The sequence below is a fragment of the Podarcis liolepis genome (genome assembly GCF_965112155.1).
Source record: "Podarcis liolepis genome assembly, chromosome: 4".
NCBI lineage: Eukaryota > Metazoa > Chordata > Lepidosauria > Squamata > Lacertidae > Podarcis > Podarcis liolepis.
This window is the reverse complement of record NC_139558.1, coordinates 59,733,853-59,747,193: the sequence shown is the minus strand read 5'-3', so window position 1 is coordinate 59,747,193 and position 13,341 is coordinate 59,733,853. Positions and strand designations below refer to the sequence as shown.

At 37.1% G+C, this 13,341-nt stretch overlaps 2 long non-coding RNA genes across 8 annotated transcripts in view; one reads left to right on the top strand and one right to left on the bottom strand.

The window, feature by feature from the left end:
- The window catches only part of LOC310705843, a 246,338-nt gene that overhangs the window by 135,462 nt on the left and 97,535 nt on the right, over nt 1–13,341 (top strand). The window lies entirely within an intron of this gene.
- Nucleotides 5,465–8,650, bottom strand: LOC310705939. The gene is made up of 2 exons (XR_014525538.1): nt 7,983–8,650; nt 5,465–6,931 (listed from the first exon to the last, which is right to left on the bottom strand). It is a non-coding gene; the product is annotated as an uncharacterized lncRNA (long non-coding RNA).

Here is a 13,341-nt window from a genome sequence, read left to right as displayed (position 1 = left end):
TAAATTCAGCCAATCCTCATTTCATAACCTTGTTCCCTGACTTCCCCCCACCCCCCCTCGTGCATCCCAATTCCCAAAATTATATCAGCAAGTTGGTATTTCTCCTCTTAACCATCTTATTCTTCTTATTACCTCTTTTGTAATTAAAATTAATATTCCTAAGTTGGACTTAAGTTCTCTTCCATCGATTTTTCATTTTGTCCTAATTAAAAGTCATATTAACCAAACCTTAAAGTCTTGAGAGTTCCTGAGAATCTCCTCTTCCCTCCCTCCCATCCCCGGTTTTTGTCCCTTCCCAATGAAAGTCCAAAATCGAGGTTCTCAGCCTGGGTTTCTCACGTCCGAGGCTTTCAAATCTCTTTCAGTCCCTCTCCGCCGGTCTTGTTGGTAACCCTTTATGTCAGTCGTCGAGTCTGGAAAAAGCTCTTTCAGCATCCAAGTATATTCTCTTCCCACAAGGAGATTTGTAATCAACTGCTGGAAAAATTCCACAAAGCCTGTATCCTCAGAACCAAAGTCCAAACGGAGGCCCCAATCATGTCTCTTTATTTTAAGTTCCTGTATTCCATATTGTCCCAGGGCCTCCTCCTTCTTCTTCTGCATCTTTCGCAGACTTGTGGTAGGTGTGTTCTCAAAGTCTCCTTGCTTATATTCCACAGATGTCAGCTTTTGGATGTTGCTTCCCAAAGTTACTTTCTCTTTTTCTTGTTTAGTCTCTTCCACCTCTGAAAATATTGTTTCCCCTTCAGCTGTGGATTCTTTCTCATTCAGGTCTTCAACACAAACAGCAGAGTTGCCTGTTCCCAAGGTCATAGTCACAAGTTGTTTATTCATGGCCAAGCTCTGCTCTTGTAAGGTTCCCACCAACTGAAACATCCTTTCGATTTCGGCTAGTAACTTTCCATCCACAGCCATTGTATCCATTGTAATTTCACAGAGTTCCCCCTAGGGGGAATCTGGTTACTTATTAATCTTTTGCTCAACAACCCTTTAGCTTCTTATTATCACTTTGTTTCCAACAATTTTGATTCAATTGTAGCTTGTCTTAGTCCAAAGGGATCTTAAACAACAATTTTCCGCTTTAAATTGCCCGTTTGACAGCTTTGACAGCTGTCAAACTCCGCGGCTCTTACACAGGCACAAAGGCAGGACGTTCCCGAGCCCGGGAGGGGGGGTAGTTTAAAACAAAAAGAAGGCTTCTGAAACTCCACTCTCCAGCATAAGATTTCCCTTAGCAAAATCTTGAAAGTTAATGTCCTTTTTAACTCACCCCACCAAGGGTAGGCTCTCCAGCTTAGCTCTTATGTCGTTGCTTAGATCTTCTGCAAGGGGGGGGGGGGGTGCGGACTTCCTTTTAGCACACCCCCCGGTCGTCTCTAATTCAGGGTAAAAATTTTTAAAGTCCCAATCCGTCTTACTCACGGGTAGTTCTTTCAATCCAGATTTTCAAGGAAGGAAGTCGGCGCTCTCTGGTTATGGCTCGCGGCTTCGCTCCACCGAGGTAGCGATCGACTCTCAGTGCCACGCCACCCCCGTATCCCCTCCGCAGCCTTTAAAAAGGCTCTTTGCGAATCAGGGGGGGCGCTTAAGGCACCCGCCGAGTCTTCAGTCCGCAGGCTTCCGCGCCTGCGGTTTTTAAGGGTCCCCGCGTCGCCGGCGCGGCAAAGACCCATCCTCAGTGGAGCCGATTCCCTCCGGAGCTCGGAGGGAATCCGCCATTTCCAGATCGCGTCAACCCGGAAGTCGATCTATGATGAATCATTTTGAGGGCTTGAGCTCAGTGGTATAGCAAATGTTTTGCATGCAGAAGGTCACAATTTCAGTCTAGCATCTGCAGGTAGAGATAGGAAGGATTCCTTTCTGGATATCCAAGATACCTGGTGCCAGTCAGGACAGATTGTAAGGAGCTAGATGGACCAAGGGTTTGACACAGTATAAGACGACCTACTATCTTCCTCTCATTTTGATGTTGTAGGGGAAATTCTGTATATTTGAACCCAACAAGAAACAGTATTGGTAGTGAGCAGATGAGTTTAAGATTTGACGATGAAATAAATATTTAAAAGTAAAACTCAGGAGAGCTTAGCTCCTGGAAACTCTGTAGGCAATTATGAACTCATGCCACAGATAAAGGTTTCTGACTGTATTCAAAGACAGTCACTTTCCTGATAGATTTTATTTAGTGGCCACATCCACAGGTCCAAATTCAAGTTTCAGCTTTAATAAAATTGACAATACCTCTGTAGCATCTTAGATGTGAAGTTATTCACTGTGGTGAGAGCTTTCATAGGTAGCATTAGATTCACAAAGTAGACTAAGACAGTGGTAGACAAAATGTATACCAGTGATACTGCTGGAGGCCAAGTGTTTGGTCTAGCCACTCAACAGGACAATACTAATTGGCTGTGTCTTGACGAACATGTGGTATCAGTTAATAGGAACAATTACCCAATAGGAACAATTACCCAAAATGAATATCCTCCCCAGTCTGAGGGCAGCGGGATTCAGGATCTTTGCCTCCAATCAAATGCAGAGACTTTCAGCCTGTTTTAAAGATGGCATAATATTCAATCACATAGTGCTGAACTCACCTGTGTTTCAGCCCCGATTGTGACTTTTCATTATAGGTTTGAAAATTCCTTATTTTTGAGTATTTTTTATTTCTTGAATATTTGATTCTAGCATGCATCCATATAAATGCATTAAGTACTTGTAATGACAAAAGGGCAGAAGTAACAACTGCTTTTGTACCCTCAACTCAGGAAAGAAATATTAGCATTACTGTGTAGATGGCTTCCTAAATGCATTGATGTGAACAGAATTTCTATTGATTATTAGGAACTGTCTAAACTATAACATAGAAAACTTCATAATTACAGTATGTAACTCAGTGTTGCAACCAGACCTTGAGGCGGACTAACTACATGATTCTCAACATTCTGCCTTAAGAAGGAAACAAGACAACTACAAAACCTTGCAACAATTATACTGCAGGTCTGGAATGTCTTCCACATAGAAGATGGGGAAAGTATAAGGATTTGTATTAGAAAGACTGAGGATGTTACAGTGATGTACAAAACTGAACTGGGAATCATATTTTATAAAATACTAGAATGTTAGAACATTTTAATGAAGTCAGTATGCAACAGATCAGGCACAGACACACAAAGTATTTTCTACACACACAGTTTAAACCAGACCTGATTGCCTTCCTCTTACCATGGCCCTTAAAAGTGGGTGCTTGGTTGGCAACATATGCCAACAATCATTAGGTGATCATTGCCGCTCCTTGTTTAGAATCCAAAGGCTTGTGATGCAGTTGACAACAGTTTTTCTTCTTTTCGGCATTCAAACCGCCCCCAACCTTTTCGTACCTGTTTGTGTTAAGTAGTTGTGTGACATGACAGTCAAACAGTCGTGTGTTTTTATCAGAGTGAGTGAGGAGCTGAGAGATAAGGGGTGAAGGACAGTGCTGGATTGAACCCTGTGGAGGCCCCTAGGCAGTTGAAATCTTGTGGGGGGACCTCACAGATAATCTAATATGTTTATGATTTTGCCAACCAACAATTTTAATAAACAATTTTATTTCAAGTTTAAATCAATATTATTTTGATCCATTATCATGGGCCCCCTAAAAGGTGTGGGGCCCATGGCCTACTCTGCCTGTTTGGTAATCTGACACTAGTGAAAGAGGAGAGGAATGATGACTGAAGAAATAAAAAGTGGGGAGAGGAAGATGGTGGGGTACAAAGAGATGTGCATGATGGGGAAGGAGAGAATATAGCTAATATTGAAGAGTCACAGAGAAAACTGTGATGGTGCAAAGGGCCAAAGAAAAGAGAAAATATGAACAGAGAAGCAACACATGAGGGAGACACAGAGGGCACAAGCAGCCTGTGGTAGTTCAGACAAAAATAGCAGGGCTACAAGATTCAGAGATGGGGTCCAGAGAGACCTGAGGTGGGGAAAGGGGGTAACTGATAAAAGAGAGTGCAAACATGTGGTGGCACCCCCCCCCCCCGAAAAACAGTGCTTGTGCCACGGTGTATAAAGAGAGAAGGATGTAAGGGAGAGGGTGAAGTGTGTGAGTTTCAGATGTGCAGGGACATTAGACAGTGTTATGGTGCAACAAGAGTTAATGGATAATGGTTCAAAAAGAACTAAAATCATGTTTAAAACCCTAGCAAAAATACTCAATAAAAATGTTCATAACACGAGCAATTTGAGTTGTGTTCTGCTCAGGACTGACCACTGGAATTCAAAACTGCAAATTGGATGATGGTTACATCCAAACAGCCAGGTCTAGTAAAGAATTACAGTATCATTTGCTCTACTACAGGAAGCCAGGCTGATATCCTCTTTGCTAAACCTGCTACTTGGGCTGCAATCCTATTAACACTTACTTGGGAGTAAGGTTCGTTGATCTTAGTGGGGCTTATTCTGAATGGACATGCAAACATATTATGCAACATATTATGTTGTTACTGTGTGCCTGAACCCGCATTCCTCCTGGTGTTTTAGAATGAACAAAATGTGCTTCTTTGCAGTGCAGACACTGACCAGCTCAATCACACTTATTAGCAATACATAATGGCCAGATTACTGAGACTGTTTTCAGACTTATTCAGTCCCCCTTCCCAGTTTTTGGTGGAAATCATATTTCCATGTGAACACACACATGTCTACATCTAAAACAATGGAAAACTATGAAATATTATGGGATATACTGAGTGTTTGCTTTGGACAGACTCCCTCTGTTATATACAGTATGAAAGAGTTATTAATGTTAAAGTGAGATTTAAAATTCCTTTTTCAATAGTTTCTCTTGTTGATATTCTGCTAGAATTAGCTAAAATCCAATTATATTAGTTTTTAAGCTAGCTGTGAACTAATTAGGAATAATTTTATAATGACAACAAAGTCATTGTAGAAATAAGTTTTGTGTTTTTTTTAAGATATCTATTGTCCTTGGGTGTTGTGTTGCATTATACTTTAAATAGAATGGACTGTGTGATGGTAATGATAGTAACAGATTGATCTGTATTTGTAAGTTGGGAAGAGAGAAACTTTCACAATGTGATTCTTACAGAATTCTTTATGCAGGATAAAAAGATAATATATTCTGTTGTTTACGTGGAGATTGATAATGACTGATATAGAATTCCTAAAACATTCGTAATTTTGATTAGAACACTTATGGTATATTACTTTCTAAATTACAGTGAATCGTATCCCACACAAATTAATGCTTACATGAAATTGTGTCTTTGAACTAAGAGACGAGTAGGTTTATGCCATCACTGAAGGTGATTATGAATATCAGTTGTTAAAAAACAGTATATAAATGTCAAAAACTTTATGAGGATTGTTTTTTGAGCATGTTATGAAGATTAATTGTTGCCAAGTAATGAGGAAAAAAGTTACAAATATTAGTCAAGAGTGAAAATAAGTTGACCCACTGGAGTTAAGAAAAAACCGAATTTTATTTTCAATTCAACATCACCCATCATGAAGGAAATGTATAAAGCTAGAAAGGTTTAATGTTTTTCTCCATCTCACAGCAGTTAGCTTAGGAAGAGGTCACAGAGCTTTCTTTCTTTTGGTGGGCAGCACAAGTTATTCTGATATTTTGGAAGGAGAGTTGAGAGGCCCATGCCATGAATTATCTGATTTGTAAATTCCATCACCTTGTTCCGGACTGTGAGAAGATAAAAAGGCACATACCACTGGTTCTTCAGCCAGTCTCAGACTTTTTCCTTTTCTTTTTTTGGTCTTGAATTGAGTTTCTGTTTGGGTAAAACAGTTTGCCGTAATGAAGCAAAACAAAAGAGGCTCTCACACACTTTGGATTGCCAGTGTTTCTCTGTTGTAGCTTCTAAGAGCTGCCTATTCTTCCCGGCCCACTTGATATCCTGCAGGTTGTGGCAGAACAATTCACAGGAAAAGCTTACACATTGAGCTTGCACGCTTCTTGACTCCATTCTAAACCCTTTGTTCACACCAGGGTGGCATTTTTTCACACAGCATGTGGCAGATTTGACTCCTCTCCAGCTTGTCTTATAAAATCAAAGTCTTCTTTAAAAAAAGATGGAGAGTGCGGCTCCTAGCCTCATCGAATCAAAATAGTTTTAATTAAAGATGTTTAAATTGCTCTGCTGAATTTGTAATAACCATACAGCAACAAAAGGTCAAGGGAAATAATGCAAACAGTCTTTAAACAAAAATGTTCACACTTCAAACAATGAACTAAACATTCGTTTCATATTTACTAACATAGCCAATTAATTGCAGAAAATATGCATTTTGAATTGTTATTAGCATGCAGGGATACTATACAATAATGTAGTATTTAAAATAATATTGTTTAGTAGACTACAATATTTTTTTACAAAAATGAGATGTTGATCTACAATACTGTTATGCAACCTAGCTAAGCATATAGTGGCATCAAATTTTACTATGTAATATTAATTTGTATGGTTAGTATAACATTCTGTTTTGTGAAGCACTTTATTCAGATGCAGTGATTTGCTACTAAGATTGCAGCTTTTAATGTTTTGTTTCATTAAACATAACTTGATAAAAATGAATAGTGTAGTCACAGTTTTCTAAAAGATACTATCTTAAGATTTAAATTGGAACCTTCTATTTTAGAATCTTCATGGCAGCTAAATATTTAAAGTAAATATTCTAATAAGGGTTCAGTGAAGCATATAATGACTAAAATTCAAAATGAAATAAAAATGGCTGTACTCAGTTCTTTTTCTTTAACACGTACCTCTGAAATTGACACAGATGGACATTTTGTATGAAACAATTGTTTTCAGCTTATTTGTCTTTTGAGCTGACGCCTCTTGCTCTGTACTCAACATGATAAAATAGCTTGCATTTCACTATTTCTTTTCATCCTTGCGTATTCTATGAGAAAGGGCTACAGAAATGTTGAATTATGCCATGGTTGTTATTACAAGGAATATAGGCAGTTTGATATTATAGATATTTGAAAGTAGTGCTTGAATAGTATCGTATATATTGTTCTGAATAGTTTTTTGTAGTGACAGATTATAGTATGACATTTTTTCTTGGTAATAAAATTAGGGGATGTAACTCAATGGACAGCATCTTCTTTCAGATGTCTGGACTAATATTAATTCAAATGTTAATTTAATCTTCAGTAATCTTATATGTGGACAAACAAGTTGCTAAAATGTGTAGCATGCTGTTCAGAACTGAAACTGGGTGGCATGTCATTAAGTATGAAACAAGTAAAGATAGAGCTATACTATAGAACATTTATTATTTAAAACATTTCTTATTTCGATTAAGAAACCATTTTTCATCCTTACAGTCATTTAGAAGTATTTTATAATGTATACAATAATGAAGAAAACCTATAACAAGAATCTAATGTGTGCTTTCGCCCTAAACTGTTTTGGGGTATTACCATTTAAGATTCTCTGTATTCTGTTTTAGCTTAAATTATATCTTGCTACATTGTTTTGTGGCAAAACGGCAGCAACAATGACTAACATATAAAATGCACCTATTTGTATTTGTTAATTAAGATATATTTGCATCAACGAAAATGAAAATGTAGAAAAAGCAAGGGTTTATTATGTTTACTTGTTAAATAACTATGATCATAATAAGTAATTAATTTTCTCAAAATGTACTTTAAAAAAGAGGGAAGTGAAATGAGCAAAAGAGAATATTAAAATGAATTAGTTAAACAATTTACAGTTTAAACCATTCCCCCCTGAAAATTTCAAAAATGCAAGTAAAATAAATGTGTAGTTATATGTATATAATGTGTTTTGGTTCTAATACATTTGCCTGTATCTGGTAAAACAATTATTCTAGTAAGTATTTTCTAATTTTAACTTCTCCAGCATCTGAAAAAGCAAAGTATAGAAGGAAGATTAACAAATGAAGTTCTATGAAGCCAGATAAGTTTAGTAAGTGTATTAAAATAAGGTACCTACTTTCACAGAACAAATTTACTGAAGAAATAGCGTGATCTCATTTCATTAAGGTTCTGTCAAATGAAGAAGAAATATAAGACAAACATTCATCATTATCCACTCCAGAAAATCCCAGCTCATATTGCTTTGCATTGACTGTTTCTCTTCAGACTTTCTTCAAGTTAGCACTTCTTCCAGTACGGAGAAATCCAAAATCTTCAGCAAAATCCTATTTAGGTTTACAGTGCCTTTCCAGTTTGTGGCCTGTCCTTATATTATTGGAATCAAAGTATACTGTCTCTTCTAAAATTCTCCTTGGAGTAATCCTCTTCTATTTAAGTCTGGATGAAAAGAGTATTCATTGTGAATTATGTTTCATCTGTCACAATAACCTTCTTTATTCTTTAGTGCACCTCCCCTTTGCCTTTGGCAATTAGACAAAATAGGTATGTATTCCAAGTACAGAGAAACTGATATCTCAAAACATACACAGATACTGATGTCATATATAGACAGTTCTTGCTAAGCAGCAGTCTGAAGAATATATAAGCCCTTTTTGATTCCGAATTTTATTAGACCGGAGTAGAGGCAAGCATACTTTACAATGAACAGATCCTGATAGTTGTCAGGGGGTTAACTTTCCCGTCCTTTTTTTGACAGCCAGTGGTCATAGAGATTTGGTCACAGTATTTGAGGATGAGCAAAACATGATTATCAACAGTTTTCAGAATACGTCACTTTATGTGCTTTGGGGACTGAAGATTGTTGGTTTGTTTTCCTTTTTAAATTAAGTATATTTGAATGCTTGGTTTGGTTTCGAAACATTTATACATAACTTTCACAGGGTTTCTCTCCCCCCCCCCTTATGAAATATATTCTTTCAAATAAAAATATGTTTGGTAGCCATTTTACTGAAGAGGGAACATTTCCATTATTTTCAGATCAAAGTTTCATTGACTTTGTGGTGAGAGAGATTAAGCTATAGTTCTCTTTTTTTACACATTTGTGAAAAATGATTTTTTTCCTTCCATTTTAAAAAAGGCAACACTTTTTCTTACTTTGTCTCTCTGAATGTGAGATGTGCTTCATTTATTTCTGCATTGAATTAGCTTTATTACTTGTAATAGTAATCAAAGCACCAACAGTGTGCTTTTAACACACTTTTGACTGCTCATGATCACTCAGTTTTTACAGCCTTAAATCATCGATATCCAAGTACTTTGCTGAGGAGTGAACCTTAACTATGACTATGTGGAAGAAAATTACTTTAAAAGCTGAGGAGAAGAAAGGTGATGGTTGATGTAGCCTGAGAATAACGATTGTGGTTGTACAGAAGAAGCATAACATCAATATGTAACTGGATAAAATAAATGAGAAACAGATATCTAATGAAGAACACTACTTGGGAGTAAAGGAAACAGTTTGGCCCTTTGCACAGGTTTGGGCTCAAAACTGCTTGCTAAGCTATCTATTTCACACATGCAACGACAGAAGGTTCGATATTCATTCGATCGATGAGTGAAAAGGCACAATGGCAAAATCAGACGGACTTCTTTTCAAATACAGATCTCCAATGTCCCCCCACAGTCTGCAGTTGCACGGCTGGTGGTGTGGCACAGACGGAGCAAGGGTTACATCAAGGCTGTTCTCTGGACCGTGCAAACAGTCTAGACCGATGACCTGCAGCATCTTGCCCTTTGAAGAAGAGACAAGTTCGGTCACGACAGAGAAAAATCAAGGCGTACCTCTTTTAACAATAGGGAGCAGCTCGTGGCTGCAAAGAGGTAAGGAGGGGTAAGGCAAAAAAAAAATGAAAGAAAGAAAGAAAGAAAGAAAGAAAGAAAGAAAGAAAGAGAAAGAAAGAAAAAGAAAGAAGGAAGAAGCATCTGCTTCCATGGTTACAGGCCAACTATGAGAACCTTGCTTTTAAGAGAGATGGTTCTCATGCTCCCTCACAGCCCATGTCATGCATTATAAGCAAAGGCAGGTTGAGCTGAAATCCGCATAGATATTTCAGAGTAAAATGATACGCGAGCACATGGCTCTTAGCAAAAAAAAAAAAAAAAAAGTCACATGACTTAAGAAGCAGGCTTGGGCTGTTTCAAATAGAGGACTTCGTTTTTTCTTACCCAAGAGTAGAGGGAGAAGAGTGTTTGTACAAAACAAACATTCATATGATATGTAATATTTTCAGTGTTCTTATTCTGTTAACTGAGAAAAGGTCAAGGGTTAAGGGTTTTTTGTGTGTGAAGGGGCCACAAGCCCTTTTGTTAAGAAAGCTTTAGTGAATGCCTAATAAGATTTTGCTTTTCTTTCAATCTAAACTATTATTATAAATTTGATGAGCATGAAAATACTTAATCTCTACCACTCTGAATGGATTTTCTTCTTAAGTTTTTTATTATTATTCAGAACGGGAGTAGTTTCGTAATGCATATTGACCAAAACATCTTCAGTTTATTTACTTATTTTGTCAACCTTGATCTTCCTAAAACGGTTTGCAGAATGGATACAGCATTGTTTTAATTGCTTTAAATCTACAGTTAATGGTTTTTCTTTTTATAAAGAAAATGTAAATGCTGTTTTCTCCAGAATAAGGTATATATTTTTGGACAGACATGTGTGAGTGATAACAGTATGTTCATTTAAAATGTTAACTATTTTTTACCCTTGTGGTATCTGACATATTTAGAGTACTAGAACACCGTTAGCAAAATATTATTTTAATTAAGCATCTAATTATTTCTGTGGAGTCACACAACTGGGAAAATGACTTGGTTACCAAAACCTGTAAGGTCATGTTTATAATACGGAAATATTTGTGTTGGATAATATATAATATATTGGGTAATATAGATTGGATATATTGGATAATATAGATTCTATTGAGTATCTGTAAAGTTTGTACGGATATGTACATTATTATTTTGCTGTTATTTGTTCATGACAGTGTTTTATGGAATGCATAATTACAGAATTTAAATTAAAGTGATTGATATTTAGTAAAACACTATCATTTCTCAAGATACATTATAAAGTATTTTAACTGGGAGCTCCATGGTGTGTGTTTGAAAGTAAGAATGCTGGGATGGCAATACAGTTAGTTGAATAATGATAATACCATGCTTTTCAAGGAGAGGGGGAGTCTTTTAGTATATAATTTGGAATAGGAGGAAGTAAGAGGACTGGACAAAACAAATATATCCAAACACTTAGGAGAAATCTAAGTGTAACATAAATGTTAACAATTGCCATGTTGCCTTTAAAAGAGGAACCATTGGTGTTCATCAGATAATTTAGGGTATATATATATTAATTATTAAGTTCTCCTTATGATTTCAGGTTCTGCAGATTCAACTTAACTTAATTAGTTTGAGCGAGGTTTTTATTTTTAATGAGACTTAATGATACTGATATACTATATTATACTAATTATGGGATAATGCTCTATTCCTTATGTAACCAAGAAACAATAAACTTAGATTTTATACTAACTTATGAGATACTTCTGATTTTTCATCCCCACAATACAGCACCAAATAACTATATATTTGCAAGCATAAAAACATGCTTACTGTCAGTGATGCATGTACCATGCTTACTGTTCAGCTGAAGCCTTATATGGTTGTACCTCTATTTATTAGTTCCGAATAAAGAATCTTTAGCCAAAAGACTGCATGTGAAGTATATTACCTGTAGATATTTTTTAAAAAACTAATTTGTATGCAGCCAAATGCAAGGTTTATATGATCTGTGTTGTGTTTGCTTTAAGAACAGGGCTTCATTTTCTTTTTTTTAAAAAAAGACAGACCCTGGTGATGCTATAATGTTGAGCAGTGATTTAGTATTGTAGTGCATATACATATTATAACTCTTAGCAGGACTCAAACCATAAACATGATTCCCCCCCCAAAAAAAAATTATATACATTCTTAAAACTTTTGAGTCATTGGAGGACATGAGGATATTTATGTGTATGGGACTACTTGTGCTGCGTATACTCTTTCAATCCACCCACACTCTTCTGCCATACTATATCCTCTGGATATTGATATCTCTGATCCATAGAGTAGCTTCATTGTTTATATCAATGTGTTATAAGGGAAGTTAGATCAACAGTGTCGTAGAATGATCACTAATGTGGGCGCAGTGATCTCCAAGCTTCATAGTAATGAATTGTAATTGGCCAATTAATGTGCCCTAGGGTAGGTGAAGAATGAGGTATATTGCAGTGTACAGATTTAGAATTTTGTCTCTAAATATGTAATCTTAACACATAGCCTAGCTACATATTACACTTTCATGGTTTGATATTAGGTGGAATTTGCTGAACAAGGTGACAAAGGGTAAATTTCATTCAGAGGACCTGTTTGCACTAAACAGTTAAAGCAGTGTCATACCGCTTTAAGCAGTTATAGCTTACTCCAAGGAATCCTGGGAACTGTGGTTTGTTTGTGCTGAGCAATGTTAGGAGACCCATATTCCCCTCACAGGTCTACAGTTCCCTTAGAGGTTTTACATTCAATAAATCTTCTCAGGGAACTCTGTGAATTGTCGCTCTGCGGGGGGAATAGAGGCTTCCTTAACAAACTACACTTCCTGGGATTTTGTGGGGGGAGGTATGACAGTTTAAAGTGGTATGATACTGTTTTAAATGTGTAGTTGGACCAGAAGTCTCAGCTATCAGAACCTGGCTATGTCTCACACTGCTAGTATATTATTAGGGGGCTCTGTGCTGCAGCACATCATCACCTCCCTAACCTGAATGCTCCTGTTCAAGGTTCCAGCTAGCTATGCCCACCTTTAGACTACTAAAATGCAAGGGGCTCAAGCAGGGCATTTGACTCTCCTAGCTTGTCCCCCCCCCCCATTTTCTCAACATTTTATGGTTGCTTAACATGTTCAGTTCCTATTTCACAGTTTTAAGGGGATTTGTTCCTAGAACATTTTCTTCTTAAAATATTTTTGTACAGTGGTGCCTCGCAAGACGAAATTAATCCGTTCCGCGAGTCTCTTCGTCTAGCGGTTTTTTCGTCTTGCAAAGCAACCCTATTAGCGGATTAGCGCTATTAGCGGTTTAGCGGCTATTAAAGGATTAGCGGATTAGCGGCTAAAAGGCTATTAGCAGCTTAGCGGCTTAGGAAAAGGGGGGGAAGCGAAAAAAAATCGGAACACTTGTAAGACGTTTTCGTCTTGCAAAGCTAGCCCATAGGGAAAATCATCTTGTGAAGCAGCTCAAAAACGGAAAACCCTTTCGTCTAGCGGGTTTTCCGTCTTGCGAGGCATTCGTCTTGCGGGGCACCACTGTAGTTCTGGAAACCTTGGGGTGGAAACCTGCTGATACTTCCCTCTTGTTTCTTTGACACCCTAATTTGGATTC